Raw genomic sequence first — 13,653 nt, forward strand, 5'->3', positions numbered from 1 at the left:
ATTAACTTTTGATTAGATGGAGATGTGATTTTACCTATTCCAAGTAGGTCTTGATCAGACTACTGAAATCCTTTAAGAGAGGAAATGTTTTGGGAGAAAATACAAAAATAACAGCCTAAAGAAACAACAGATGCCTCAGAGCTGACAGAGAGAGCAAATGTAGTCGCTTGGGTAACAGTTGCTTCGGAGAACAGAGACATGGATGTTTGGAGATGCTTGGAGCCCAGCAAATGTCACAAAGAGATGTTAAGCAAGCCCAAACCCAGAGAGAGCGAAGGGAAATAAACAGATGAAAGCCAGTCCCAGAGAAGTAAAGTGAGCAACCTCCACATGGACAGAGACTGAAAGCAATGGAGTGCAGGAGGAAGGAACCAGCCAGCCATGTGACTTCCCAGATGACAGAGGTGTTCCAGATGCATCAGCCTTTCTTGAATTAAGGTATCTTTCCCTGAATGCCTTAGTTTGGACATTTCCATAGGCTTATAACTGTAAAATTATAACTTATCAAATTCCCTTTTATAAAAACCATTCCGTTTCTGGTATACTGCATTCATCAGCTAGCAAACTAGCAGAGGTGGTATATGAGAACTCTGTATTTTCTGGAGAACTTTTCTGTAAACCTACAAGTTCTCTAATTAAAAAAGAGAAAGTAATAGTATTGTCATTCTCAAATGTATTTGTAAAATCATCTTGGGATCCTGAGACTTTTTTCTCAACACATCTCTCTGGCTGCTAGCTCAAGAAAAGAGGAGGCCTAAATAGGATGTGGAAAGAACAAGTTTTGGATATATGGAGATTTGATTTACTATAATTATTAGATATAAATTAAGGTACCCAGACTGGTGCTTGGGTCCTAGTGGTAGATGATCAAGAAGCATCTGTTAATTCTTGCCATGTCTTCTCATTAGCCAACTTTGGAAAAACTCCTCTGAGAGTTTTCAGGTTCATGTTCACTTGCATTTTGGTGGTCACCCTGGTAAATCTTGCTGCCTTTTCAGTGATGCACTCAACACAACAAATGTCAGGAAGGTCCTGACCTTTTGGATTTCCATGGATTTTTCAATGACTGTTTTGACATTTGTGTTTTTGATTGTCTGTGATCTGCCATTTATGGGTACTATGGCAAGTAAATGAGAGCCATTAAACAGCTACACAAGTTGGGGTACTTTTCATAGACCAGCCATAGGATTTGGCAGAAGATCAGTGAGAACTGGGCACAGGAAAACAAAAAGACATTTTAATTAGATTAATATTTACACTTATGAACTGCCATGTTATGAAAATTGTTGGCAGTGCTTGAGCTGTGCTTTGGAAGCAACAGCAGGAAGATTAAAACCATAGGAGCTTGGAATTGCCAGGATGTCTTTGATGGCACTAGCCACACAGTCAGGTAAACATCTAGCATTCAGGAGGAACAAGTACAAGATTGAAGGAGGTGGCTATTGGAATCTCCAGAAAATTCTTGGGTCCTCCAAACACATCTTTGATCCTATTAATACACCTCTCTTTGAAGAGACTGCTACCTTCTAGTCTTGAGCAGTCAGCCAGTAATGCTTCTTTATTGAGAAAAGGAACATTATATATGTATATCAAATGTATAGAATGGAAATGTATATCAAATGTATAGAATGGAAATGTATATCAAATGTATAGAATGGGCCCTGATGTCAAGGAATATGCAGGGTGTTGATGAAACTATTTGCACACACAGGCACCTACACTAAAAGAATAACTGGAGTACACAAGGGGGGATAAAATGCAGTGAAATTAATGTAGCTTAATATAACACAAAATTCCTTTCTGAATATTGTTTAAATAAAGTTATTAAGAATATCAAAGCAGGCTAATCATGAGTAACATCTTGTAAGAAATTGACAGAGATGAAGGACAACGTTTGGTGTAGAAAATGGAAAAAGCACAGACACAAAAATCATGCTCAATATTACCAGCACATCTAAAAGTGCTAAGACTAGATTGTTGAGCACAAAGAAGAAACAAAATGTAATAGTATAAAGAAATATGATGGTTAGTTTCATGAGTCAATTTGGCTAAATTATGATTTTGGCCAAGAAAGTGTTGGCCTGATAGTTACTGTGAGGATATTCCAGAGCTGACTTTGTATCTATAATCAGCTGATTGCATCCATGACTATTTGCATCTACAACCAACAAAGGATATTGCCTTCAGTAATGTAGGGAGTCTCCTCATCCAACCAGATGAAGATCTTAAAAGCCAGAACTGGAGAATTCAGAGATCAGAAAGAATTTCTGCCTCAACTTCATTTAGCTTTCATTGGGGAATATGGACTTGCCAAACTATATCATCTATACCAAAGTTTAGAGAGTCACCTATATCAAAGTATCCAGCTTGCAGCCTACCCTACAGACCTCAGATTTGCCAGCCCACATGGCCATGTAAGCCAGTCCCTCATAATAAATCTCTTAATGTGTTTGTTTATATATTTGCATTTAGTATATATATATGCTTAATATAAATCTCTTAATGTGTACATGTGTGTGTGTATCCTGTTGATTATGTTTCTCTGGAGAACCTTGACTAATGCACTGATGATGCATAGTTTCCTATTTCTCACTTTTAGAAATTAGAAGGAACACCAGTTCCTACCCCATGTCAGAAGCCCAGGGTCCCATAAATTTGACAGAAACAATGAAGAGGGACAAAAGTGTGAATTCATCATGGATATATCAACAAATACCGGAGGATCATCTTCTGTGGGTGAGGAACCTTTAGGCATCAGAAACACAGCACTAAATGAGAGAGATCTGAAGTCTACTGCCACCTCAGCTCCTTGAACAATGTTTAAAGATGTTAAAATTAGGAAAATCTGAGTGAGGGATATATGAAAACTCTCTGAACTAATTTTGTAACTTTTTATGTAAGTCTAAACTTATTTCAAAGAGAAAAAATAGCACAATGACATTTATAATAACAAGTTCAATGTATACAGGAGCATCTGATAAATGACTAGGAGCTAGTGGCCCATGAAAGAGAAGGGAGTGATTAAATCAAGGCACAGGGGCCATCTGTGGACTGGACCTGAAGTAAAAGGCCTCAATGTGTGTTGGGAAAATTCATGACATTCAGGATGACCGGAGCATGGGGGAAATGAGAGAAGTGATGGCAGACCATTAGCCCCTCCTCATCATGGTTCCCTGCTCTGGTGACCAGTTTTTCAGAAAACTAGGGCAGCTAATTTTTTTTTTTTTGTATGCTATATGTCAGGGTCACATTCATTATTTCCCCATGTGTGTATCCCATCACTGCAGCAACATTTGTTGAATTTTTGTTTGCTTGTTTTTTGATTGTTTGTTTTGCCTGTTTGTTTATTTTTTGGGAAGTGCACAGACCAGGAATAGAACCTGGGTCTCCTGCATGGTAGGTGAGAATTCTACCACTGAACGACCGTTGTACCCACTAGAGCAGCTAAATCTTTATACATGGTTTGGTGTGATCCTCTTTCCCCTCCCAATTACTAAGTAATTGGTGCAAAGGAGCTACCCAGCCAAAACTATACTGTCCCTTACTCACTTTGCCGAGTCATGTATAGCCGAGTGACTGCTTTTGTCAATAAAATGTGAAGCCATAGGAAATTATTGAAGCCACATGGTAGAAGAAGCCTGGTTCCTTAAATTACCACATGGAAGATGGTCTCCTAGCAACAAGAACACTTACATTAAAACTTTTATTAAGTCACTGATATTTTGCTTGCTTTTTTACAGTAGTAGGTGTTCCCAAGCCAACAGATATAGTAACTTAAAACTTGTTGTTTTCAGTCTTGAGAATCCAAAAGTATAGGCTATTAAACAACCCATCTTCTCATATGATGCTTGGTCCTTACCACTCCTTCAAGCATCCTTTATCCTTTGTTTTAACTTAATTGTGTATCAACTACAAGCAAGAAAGGCAGCAAAGTAAAGTACAAAGAACCCTGAATTTGGGGTGGGTTGAACAGTAATCAGCTACTTTCACTTATTGCTGGATGAGCAATATTAGTCAGTTTACTGTGCTTGTTTGAAACTATTATGTGCTGTAGAAAATGCCAGATTCTTTTAATCCATTCATGTGGGTACAGACTTATTGTGGATGGGATTAGATTGTTCCCACAGAGATGTGACCCACCCGATTCAAGGTGAGTCTTAATCTTTTTTACTAGAGTCCTTTGTGAAGAAAATAGAAGACAGAAAACACAGAGACAAAATTACAGAGCCCAGAGAGATGTTTGTAGAGAGATCAAGAAACACCTCCAAGACACCAAGAAAAGACCTGCAGGACACAGAAAGTTCAGAGAGTCGTCCCTGGGGAAACAAACAAGGACACACAGAACCTGAAAGCAATGAATCTGAGAACGAAAGACCAGCAGACACCTTCCCATGGGATGAAGGGGTCCCAGATGCCAGCAGCCTTTCCCCAGAAAAGGTATCTTCCTCCTGATGCCTTAATTTGATGTTTTCATGGCCTTAGAACTGTAAATTGTAAACTAATAAATCCCCATTGTAAAAGTCAAACCTTTCCTAGTATATTGCATTCCAGCAGTATGCAAGCAATTTAGCAAACGATATTTACTTAACCTGAACTTCAGTTTCTTTCTCTTTGATATGCTGTGAATAATAAATAGGCTTAGTAAAATTCTTTAGGTTTTTAAATATTTCTGTTTGCATTATTTCATTTATTTCTTACAAGAACACTTAATCATTTGTTTAAATATTATCACCCCATGTACCCTTTTACTGTCACCAACATTTTATAAATAAGGAAGCTCAAGGTGGTTATGCCAAGGAATTATTTTAAAAACATAAGGTTGACCAATATTGTAGCCAATATCTAAAAAATATAGGTTTTGAAACTCAAGATCCCATGCTTATTCCTCTGCCCCATAGCATAATAGTGTGTCTCCTAAAGAATACAAAAATAACATCAGAAAAGAGAGTAAGAATTACATTGAAAACTTGATTTATTTATTACCTATTTTCGTTTCTGGGTTTTTAACCTCTCAATTTCTATAAGATTTTTCACCTCATATAGTCATGCTCAAGATTCTATATTTAAAAACAAATGTAGGGCAGGCAACGGGTGGCTAAGTAACAGAGATCTTGCCTACCATGCTGGCGACCCAAGTTCGATTCCCGGGGCCTGTCCATGCCAAAAATTATATAGAACATATACCCAGGGTTCTAGATCTATCTACCTGCTTGTGGAGAATAGGTCACAAAAGAGCTGAAATACAAGTGATGGGTATATGGTATTCATTACACTAGCCTATACTTCATATATGATTGATAACTTCATAATAAAAAGTTATGAAACAAAACAAATATAAAAAATGGCAAAACCTCCCTAAATGCCACAGATCCATAGCTCTTCTTCACCTCTCACCTAAGCTTCTGTAACAATAACTGTACTACTTCCTCATTCTCCACTTCATGTACAGAGGGCTAAATTCTGCCTTCTCCTCTAGGCATTTGAAACTTCAAAAAAAAGATCACCAATAAATTCATTAATGGAAAATTTAGGGCTAACCCTAAATCTTTATCTCACGAGATAGTTCCTTGGCATAAGTTTATTGTTGACCAGTATTGATGCACACAATATTTTCTGAATAAATTTTTAAAATTCCATCCTGGCTTTTATGATAGGAAATTTTTAAAATATTCTCTTAGCTCTTCTTCTCAGCATCGTTGGCTGGCTCTTTCATTATTTTTGCCTTTAATGTAGGTAACACCCATACTTCTACATATGACACTTTTCTCTTCTCAGCCTTCCCACACTCTCTGAATGATCTCAGTCTTGACCACTATTTCCACCTTTCAAAGCTTCCAGGTCCAGAAATAGCTAATGGTTTCCAAATGTGCATTTCCACTTGTAGATCTTAATTCTGAACTCTATGCTAGCTACTAGATACTCCATTTGTATATCCCACAAAAAAACCCAAATTCAATGTGTCTGGTGGTTTAAAAATATATGTACACATTCTTTGATATTCCTCTCTTCAAGAGTTGGAGCTTAATTATCCACTCCTTGAGTGTGATCTGGACTTAATGACACACTTCTAATGAATCGAATATGGTAGAAGTGATGGTGTGTAACTACATCATAATAGGCATAACTGTTTCCCCTTTGCTCTCTCCAAGATTATCTGCTTTGGGGCAAGACAGTTGCCATGTTGACAGGACACTCAAATAACCCAAAGAAAAGGTCCATGCAGAGAGGAACTGGGGCCTCCTGCCAATAGCCACATGAGGGAGCTTGGAAGCAGAAACCATGTTTCCAGTCAATCCTTCAAATCGCTACAGTTGTAGCATGAGAGGCTCAGGAGAGGCTCTCAGCCATACTCACCCATCTAAAGCACTCCAAAATTCTTGACCCACAGAAACCATGAGATAATAAATGTTTCATAAGTCACTATATTTGTGGGGAGATTTTATGCAAAAATAGTTAACTATACAGTGTGTAAAACTGAACTCTTTGCTGTTTCCCAATTACAAGCCTGTCTCTCTTCTTTGATTCTTTACACCCCATCTATTTTCCTCCCTTTCTGGGGGGCAGTCAGTACTTCCAGCCAATTTAATATCACTAATATTTTCCTTTTCTCTCATACTCCATGATTTAATACCATTCCTCCACACCCTCAACATCGCCTTTTCCAACACAGGCTCTGTTGCCACAGTCTTAATTTTTACCAAGGAGATTTCTGAGAACTCTTTTCTGAAATGTGACCTGATCAGGTTTACTTCCTTCCTTAAAATTCCTCGATACTTATGCTTATTTTTATAATTTTGTAATTATGGCTTCCAAACATTGTGAAAAAATATCATGAGAAATTTGGGGATATTGTGGTAAGAATTATTTGGAAATCTCAAGTTAGCATCAAGGACCACATCCAGAAGGATATAATCTCAGAATAGTTTTTAGCATACTATAAAACAAAAAGAGTTGTTCTTTCTGTTGGCAGTGTTTTCAGTGTCTTTACATGACAATATAAAAGATGTTTATTGCAATTTTAAGAAAAGTTTATTTGTTTATGAAATCCACTAAAAATTAAATATTGTTCCTGATCTTTCACCATTATCACAAAGTATGTAGTAGAGAAACAAGAATAACTCTAGTTCTCAAACATGGAAGACTATTCTATGCCTCTGTACCTTTGAATGCTTCAGTAAATCTATCTGAAATACTTTTCTCCTGGACTGCTCAGGAAACTATTGAAAGACCCTAAGACCAAGATCCGTCATCTTCTCCAGAGTGTAGCCCTTTTTGTTCTACCAAGTGGAATTGATCACTTCCTTGGGATTTGAGGAAACGTTGAGTCTTCCATGTTGAGTGATGCGTAGTTTTGGTGCTCAAAAGCAGTGGGAAACAAGTTTAGAAATATAAAAGGGGCCAAGGGTATAAAACTTAATACTAGTTTGAATAGTTTAGGTGAGATTGGGGGGCCATAGAAACCTTTATGCAGAAGGAAATGCCCTGAATGGAGATAGATGCTATGAAGATTAGTTTGGAGGTAGTGACCAGAATCATAAAGAGTAAGCCTGGGTATGGTGAGACTACTCTACTGAGGAGCATATTACAATAGCCCAGGCCCCTCGATTCCCGGGGCCTGTCCACCTAATCAGATATGAAAAGTGAGGGTAAAAGAGAATAGTTAAATACCTTTGGAGGTTTGAGTTTCAAACTGTTACACTTAGACATTAGTGTGCTATTAAGAAATAGACCAGAGTTATGAGGGGTTGGCAGGATAAAAGAATCTACTAATACAGTCATGTATATCTTATATAATGAATAAAAAAGAATTTTTGAGGCAACAATGAGATGTTGAAAATATGAAACAATGGGCCAGTGTAGAAATGTCTTTTATAAAAACAAAAGAGTTTGATCACAATTTTTAATAGTGTAAGCTCTAGATCCAAAATGTTGGTGATTATGCAAGACATGCACATCTTTCTATTTCTGAAGTGTCAATCTCATCCACCACATTTCCTCCCCAACAATCCTAGTTTAGGCAGGAATTATTTTCTGTTTGCATGAATTAACACAATAGTTTTTTAACTTCTTTTGTTATATGCATTTCTCCCTATCTTCTCTAATCCACAGTTGCAATCAGGCTAATTTTCCTGAAACAACGCTTTAATAACTTCTCTGAAAACAATTATGACTTCTCCTTTGCAAACCGAATTACTCAGTGCTCTTCAATTGTGCACTATAGCTATGATTAGATTAAAAACTTACTGCTAGATTTGATTAAAATTTTACTGATATTAGATTAGATTGAAAACTTAACTTTCTAATTTTCCCTGCTCCCCCTATTCATCTTTCCTCCACCTGCTTCAGAGGATTCTAGATTGACTTACCACAGTTTATTTCCTTCTCTCATCCCAATGAGTTTTTGGATTCACTAAATAGGAATTGGAAGGAAAGGAAAATGATGAAAGAGAAAAGGTAATAAGAGACTGAGGGGAACAGAGCTAGAAGATACGGTGAGCACAGATTGAGTAAGAAGGTACCAGCTTTTGTATATTGAAATCCCATTAAACTTGCAGATTTTATCTCCAGTGCTCCCCACTCTATAAGAACTTTCTGGATCACCTACCATGCATATGATTTTTTTCTCTTTTGAATCCCATGATACTTTGTTATGATTATAAACATTGTGAGAAAATTGTGCAAATATCTAGAATTTTCCACTCTTCCTGCAAAGAGGTGATAGCTATTTATTCAGCTCCTTGAATTAACTTTGGCCATGGGATTTGTTTTGGTCAATGAGGCATGAGAAAACATGATGTAGGCAACAAGTTTAAAAGGTGATTTAATCCTGGGGCATGCCTATTTGCTACTTTAGGACCCTTGCCATCACTGCCCTGTAAGTAAATCAAGCTTTCCTGCTGGATGATGATGACCTGCAAAATATTTCAGATACATGAGCAAGCCCAGACCAGATGAGCTATGCCTGGCCCAAAGCAGAACTGTCATCAGAACAGTGAGCTAAATAATTGGTTGTTATTTAAGCCACTAAATTTTGGGAATGGTTTGCTAGGTAGCTATAGATAACTGATATAGTTATCCCATTTCTTTCTGAAATGTAAGACTTGTCTAATTTTCTACAGTAGATTATTCTGAGGTATAAGCTAATCTGTATTTTAATGATTTTCATCTTATAAAATACCTATTTCAGTACTTTCCAATAAATATTTGTTGAATTTAATCATAATATTATCAGAAAAATTGGCATTCCCCAAAAAAGATTGAATTAAATCAAAGAGAAATCATTTGAAAACTTCTGGGCAATCTCAAACTTTGCCCAGTATTTGTTTCAATGTGATTGATGGCTGATAGACACTGACTGGCACTTCTTGTCATCCAAATTTTTCAAAATGATTCTCATTTATCATAATTTGAGCTAATACATTTTTTTCCATTTTGAAATCATATCTCAACTTCTAGTCCAATTTTGAACAGATTTACGTTTTGGCTCTCATGTAAAGTAAAAGTTTTCTGAAAGGCACAGCACTATATTTAATAGCTATTGCTAGATGGAGGCAACTGAAGCATTACTGAAATCAAATTAATTGGCCAGAAGGGATTGAGCCTGGAAGCATTTTGGATTAAAACTGTTCTCTTTGCTGCTGTCTGGAACAATATATTTCAAATAAAACTGCTTTACATAAAAACTCTGTTCCATTTCAATCCTATAGAGATTTTTCTCTCCTCACAAAACATCTAGAGTGTTTTTCCAATAAAAAAACAGTAAGTTGGGATTCTATTTTTCCTTCTTCTATGTTAAGCTTACATATTATATTTCCCAGGATAAAATAAATGTAGCTTCACCTGCTCAAATGTATTGTATTAAGAGTACTTTTACATAAGTATGAGTTTATATATGTTCAAATGTTTTAATATATGAATCTATAGATACTAGGGCAATTGTGAGATGAGGTAAAAGTCTTTAACAAAGAAAGAAAAATCTTGGGGGAATACATGCTTGTTAAAATCTACTTGAGTTCTATCAAAGTGTTGTTTCAGAAAAGCATTGGAGTATATAAATCTTTACTTCTAAAATAATTGAACACATGAAAATAAGAGAAGATATTTTAAAAATGGTATACTTACCTAGGGGAGATCTTGAAACTTTATCAATACGTGTGTATTATTTTCACATCCTTAGTCTGTACAAGTTACAGTGAAGCCTATAAATATGGTAAATTAAAGACAAGTTCCTTAAATGATTGTACTATAGCTCTTTTAAAAATGAAGGATAAAGGATTATCACTTCATTTTAAGATGGCATCCTAAAGTTTATTTATGGCTCAGTGGCAGAATTCTCACTCACATGCTGGAGACGCGGGTTTGATTTCTGGTGCCTGCCCATGCAAAAAAAAAAAAAAAAAAAAAAGATCCCACTCAGCAAGGAGGATTAAAGAACATAGCTTTGGGTTGTGTGAATGTGGCTCAGCGGTAGAATTCTTGCCTGTCCTGACAGAGATCCAGGTTCAATTCCCGGTGGCTGCCCATGCAAAAGCAAAACAAAACAAAACAACAAAAAAAAACGCACTAATAAAAATGTTTATTTATGCCGTTAGGTGTTGTGTCACTTTGAAAGGATTATATACCCTAGAAAAGCGATGTTTTAATCCTGATCCATTTTACGGAGGCAACCATTTCTTTTAATCCCTATTCAGCATCGTAGGTTGGAAATTTGATTAGATTATTTCCACAGTGACGTCACATGCTCAATTGTGTGTATTAACCTTTGATTGGAGGGTGCTGTGACTCCACCCTTGCACTCTCTGTGGGTATTAACCTTTAATTAGAAGGATGTGTGACTCCACCCATTCCATGTGGGTCTTGATTCCTTTACTGGAATCCTTTAAAAGAGGAAACATTTTGGAAAAAGTAAGCGAGCCCTGAGAGCCCACACTGCCAGAGACCTTTGATGCCTCCAGGGAGCTTCATGAAACAAGAAGCCTGAAGAGAAAGCTAGTAGACATCACCATGTTCGCCATGTCCCTTTCCAGTTGAGAGAGAAAAACCCTGAATTTCATTGGCCTTTGTTGAGTGAAAGTAACCTCTTTTTGGTGCCTTAATTTGGACATTTTTATAGACTTGCTTTAATTTGGACATCTTCACAGCCTTAGAACTGTAAAATTTGCAAGTTATTAAATTCCCCCTTTTAAAAGCCATTCTGTTTCTGGTATATCGCATTCCAGCAGCTTGTAAACTAGAACAGGTGTACTTTGGGACATGTTTATATTCTCAATGTCTATTTTCCCCTAATCCTTCTGAAGATGACTAACATCAAATTTTAATTTTAATTTTTTGTCCTCTTCAAAAATAGGTGTGATATGTGATCCTGATGAATAGTAATATGTTTTTTCAACTTATGTATAAAGGCTTTAAGAGGATTTCAAAAAGTAAGGAATAAGGCAAGTTAATGACTAAGGAGAAAACATTGCTCAGAGAAGGAAAATTGAAGCTGGTGTTTTTTTAATTTAATTTTGTTTTTTCCAAAATAGTTAGAAGATCCCCCTTTACCCCAAGGAACCTAATCTCTTGAAACCTAAAAGATGTCAAAGGTAAACATTTAGATCAAATGAATAGAGGCAAGATTTCATTTTGAGTGTTGTAGGACTTTGTCAGTGTGAAAGTGATATTGAAAGGAAAAAATGACCTATTAACCTGGTAGGGATTCATGTAAATGTAGTTAAAAGTGAGTATGGTTTTGTACATATTTTCTCTTAAAAATAATTTTGCTTTAATGTTAAAAATAAAAGGCTGGCATGGAGAAGGTCATAATCAGAATTCAAAGCACAATTAAACTTCTTTAACATAGACCTAATTAATTGGGAATTTATGGAATTTGAATCAGCACTTGGGTTAAACTTTGGAATCCACCCCCCCAACCTTATTTTGAAATATTTTTTTAAAATAGAAAAATTTAAAGTATAGTATGACAAATGCCCATATAACCTTCACCTTGATTCACCAGATGTTAATATTTTGCCTTATCTCTCTGTCCATATTCTTTTTTTTCTCAAATCATTTGAAACTACTTTGGTGACATCACCACACCTAACCCCTAAAAATTTATGTGGGTAACTGTGGCATACTAAAAATTATCACACTCAGAAAAAACAATATTAATACAGTAATAATATTTAATACATAATCCCTGTTCACATTTATACAACTGAGCCCACAGTGCTCTTTGTAGATTTTTATTTTCAATCCATGATCTCACCAATGATCTCATAGTATATTTGTTTGTCATATTTATTTAACTTCTTTTATTTAGAACAGTCCTTACACTTTTGTTTTTCATGACTTCTTTGGAAAATCCAAGCTGGGAGTTTTATGTATTTCATAATCTGGGTTTGTCCAATTGTTTCTTTATGATTAGATTCATGTTAAACATTTTGTCGAGAACAATATATAGATAATGTGTACTTCCCATTGCATTAAATCAGAAGGTGAATGACTACTGTTTTTGTTCTTATTGGTGATGATGTTGCTATCAGTTGGTTAAGGTGGTGTGGCAGATAGAATTGTGTCCCCGCTTGGACATGTACTTGATATTCATTGGCATTCTGTTGGATGTGGACCCATTGTAAAGATCTCTTAAAGATGTCACTTCGGTAAATTGTGGCCCAACTGTGTCAGGGTGGGTTTTAATCCAGATAACTGGCATCTTTCATAAATAGAGTTTAAAGTCAGATGAAAAGAGAAGCCACAGGAAACAGCCAGAAGCTTGAAGTCAATGGAAATTGAAAGATGTCAGCACGTAATTTTCCATGTGACAGAAAACCAAAGAACACAAAAGATAGACAAGAAAATACCAATTCCATGAAGATGAAAACCTTTTCACCTCTGAAACCATGAGCCAATAAATTCCTGTTGTTAAACCAAATCATTGTAAGGTATTTGTTTTAGCTTCCAGGAAACTAAAAACAGGTGGTATCCATCAGATCTCATTGTAAAGGTGCCTTTTTCCGTTGCTGTGTTTTGTATGTTGATACTTTGAAATTATGGGATTATCCTGAACTTCAACAAATTATCAGCCAATAGTTTTAGCAACTATTGATAACTAAACCAGTTATTACATTGATGCTTTGCAAAATGGTAATTTTCTTATTCATTTAATTCTATCATTCTACATTAATTAAATTGCATCACTCTGTAAAGAAGAATTTCTACCCACCCTCATTTTTAGTGGAGGTATGAGCTCTTATATTCTTTTCCATTCATCATTATTCTTTTGATACTTATATTGGCCCAAATTTATCCAGTGAGAAATCTTTCAACCTGGCTTGATATGTGCCCATCAGTATTTAATCCTTCAGTCATGGATGCTGGATTGCATCACACAGATACCTACTTTGGGACCAAAGGATTTAGTTACCAGCTCTTCCGAAGATTGACAAATACTGACAACTCTCAAATGTCCCTCCTTTCTGGGAAATGTCACTGGCTGAAGATAGATGCCTTGTTCAAGGTCACACTTTCTTCATGGGGGGAAGTTTCCATCCAAGGACTAGTGGAATGAAAGTAGATAAAAGGCATTTCCTCTCTCTTCAAGACAAAACTGAAGAAAAATGCCAACTTCAGGGCTAATTTGTAAAGTTGGCTGAGGGCTTGTTGTAATTC

At 36.1% G+C, this 13,653-nt stretch overlaps 1 long non-coding RNA gene across 1 annotated transcript; it reads left to right on the forward strand.

The window, feature by feature from the left end:
- Window positions 1–261: 261 nt before the first annotated feature.
- LOC143647987 (uncharacterized) lies at window positions 262–4,506 on the forward strand. Its single transcript, XR_013158300.1, has 3 exons — window positions 262–438; window positions 2,600–2,736; window positions 4,175–4,506. It is a non-coding gene; the product is annotated as an uncharacterized LOC143647987 (long non-coding RNA).
- The last annotated feature ends 9,147 nt before the right edge of the window (window positions 4,507–13,653 follow it).

Source organism: Tamandua tetradactyla, chromosome 10 (assembly GCF_023851605.1).
Source record: "Tamandua tetradactyla isolate mTamTet1 chromosome 10, mTamTet1.pri, whole genome shotgun sequence".
NCBI classification, from domain to species: domain Eukaryota; kingdom Metazoa; phylum Chordata; class Mammalia; order Pilosa; family Myrmecophagidae; genus Tamandua; species Tamandua tetradactyla.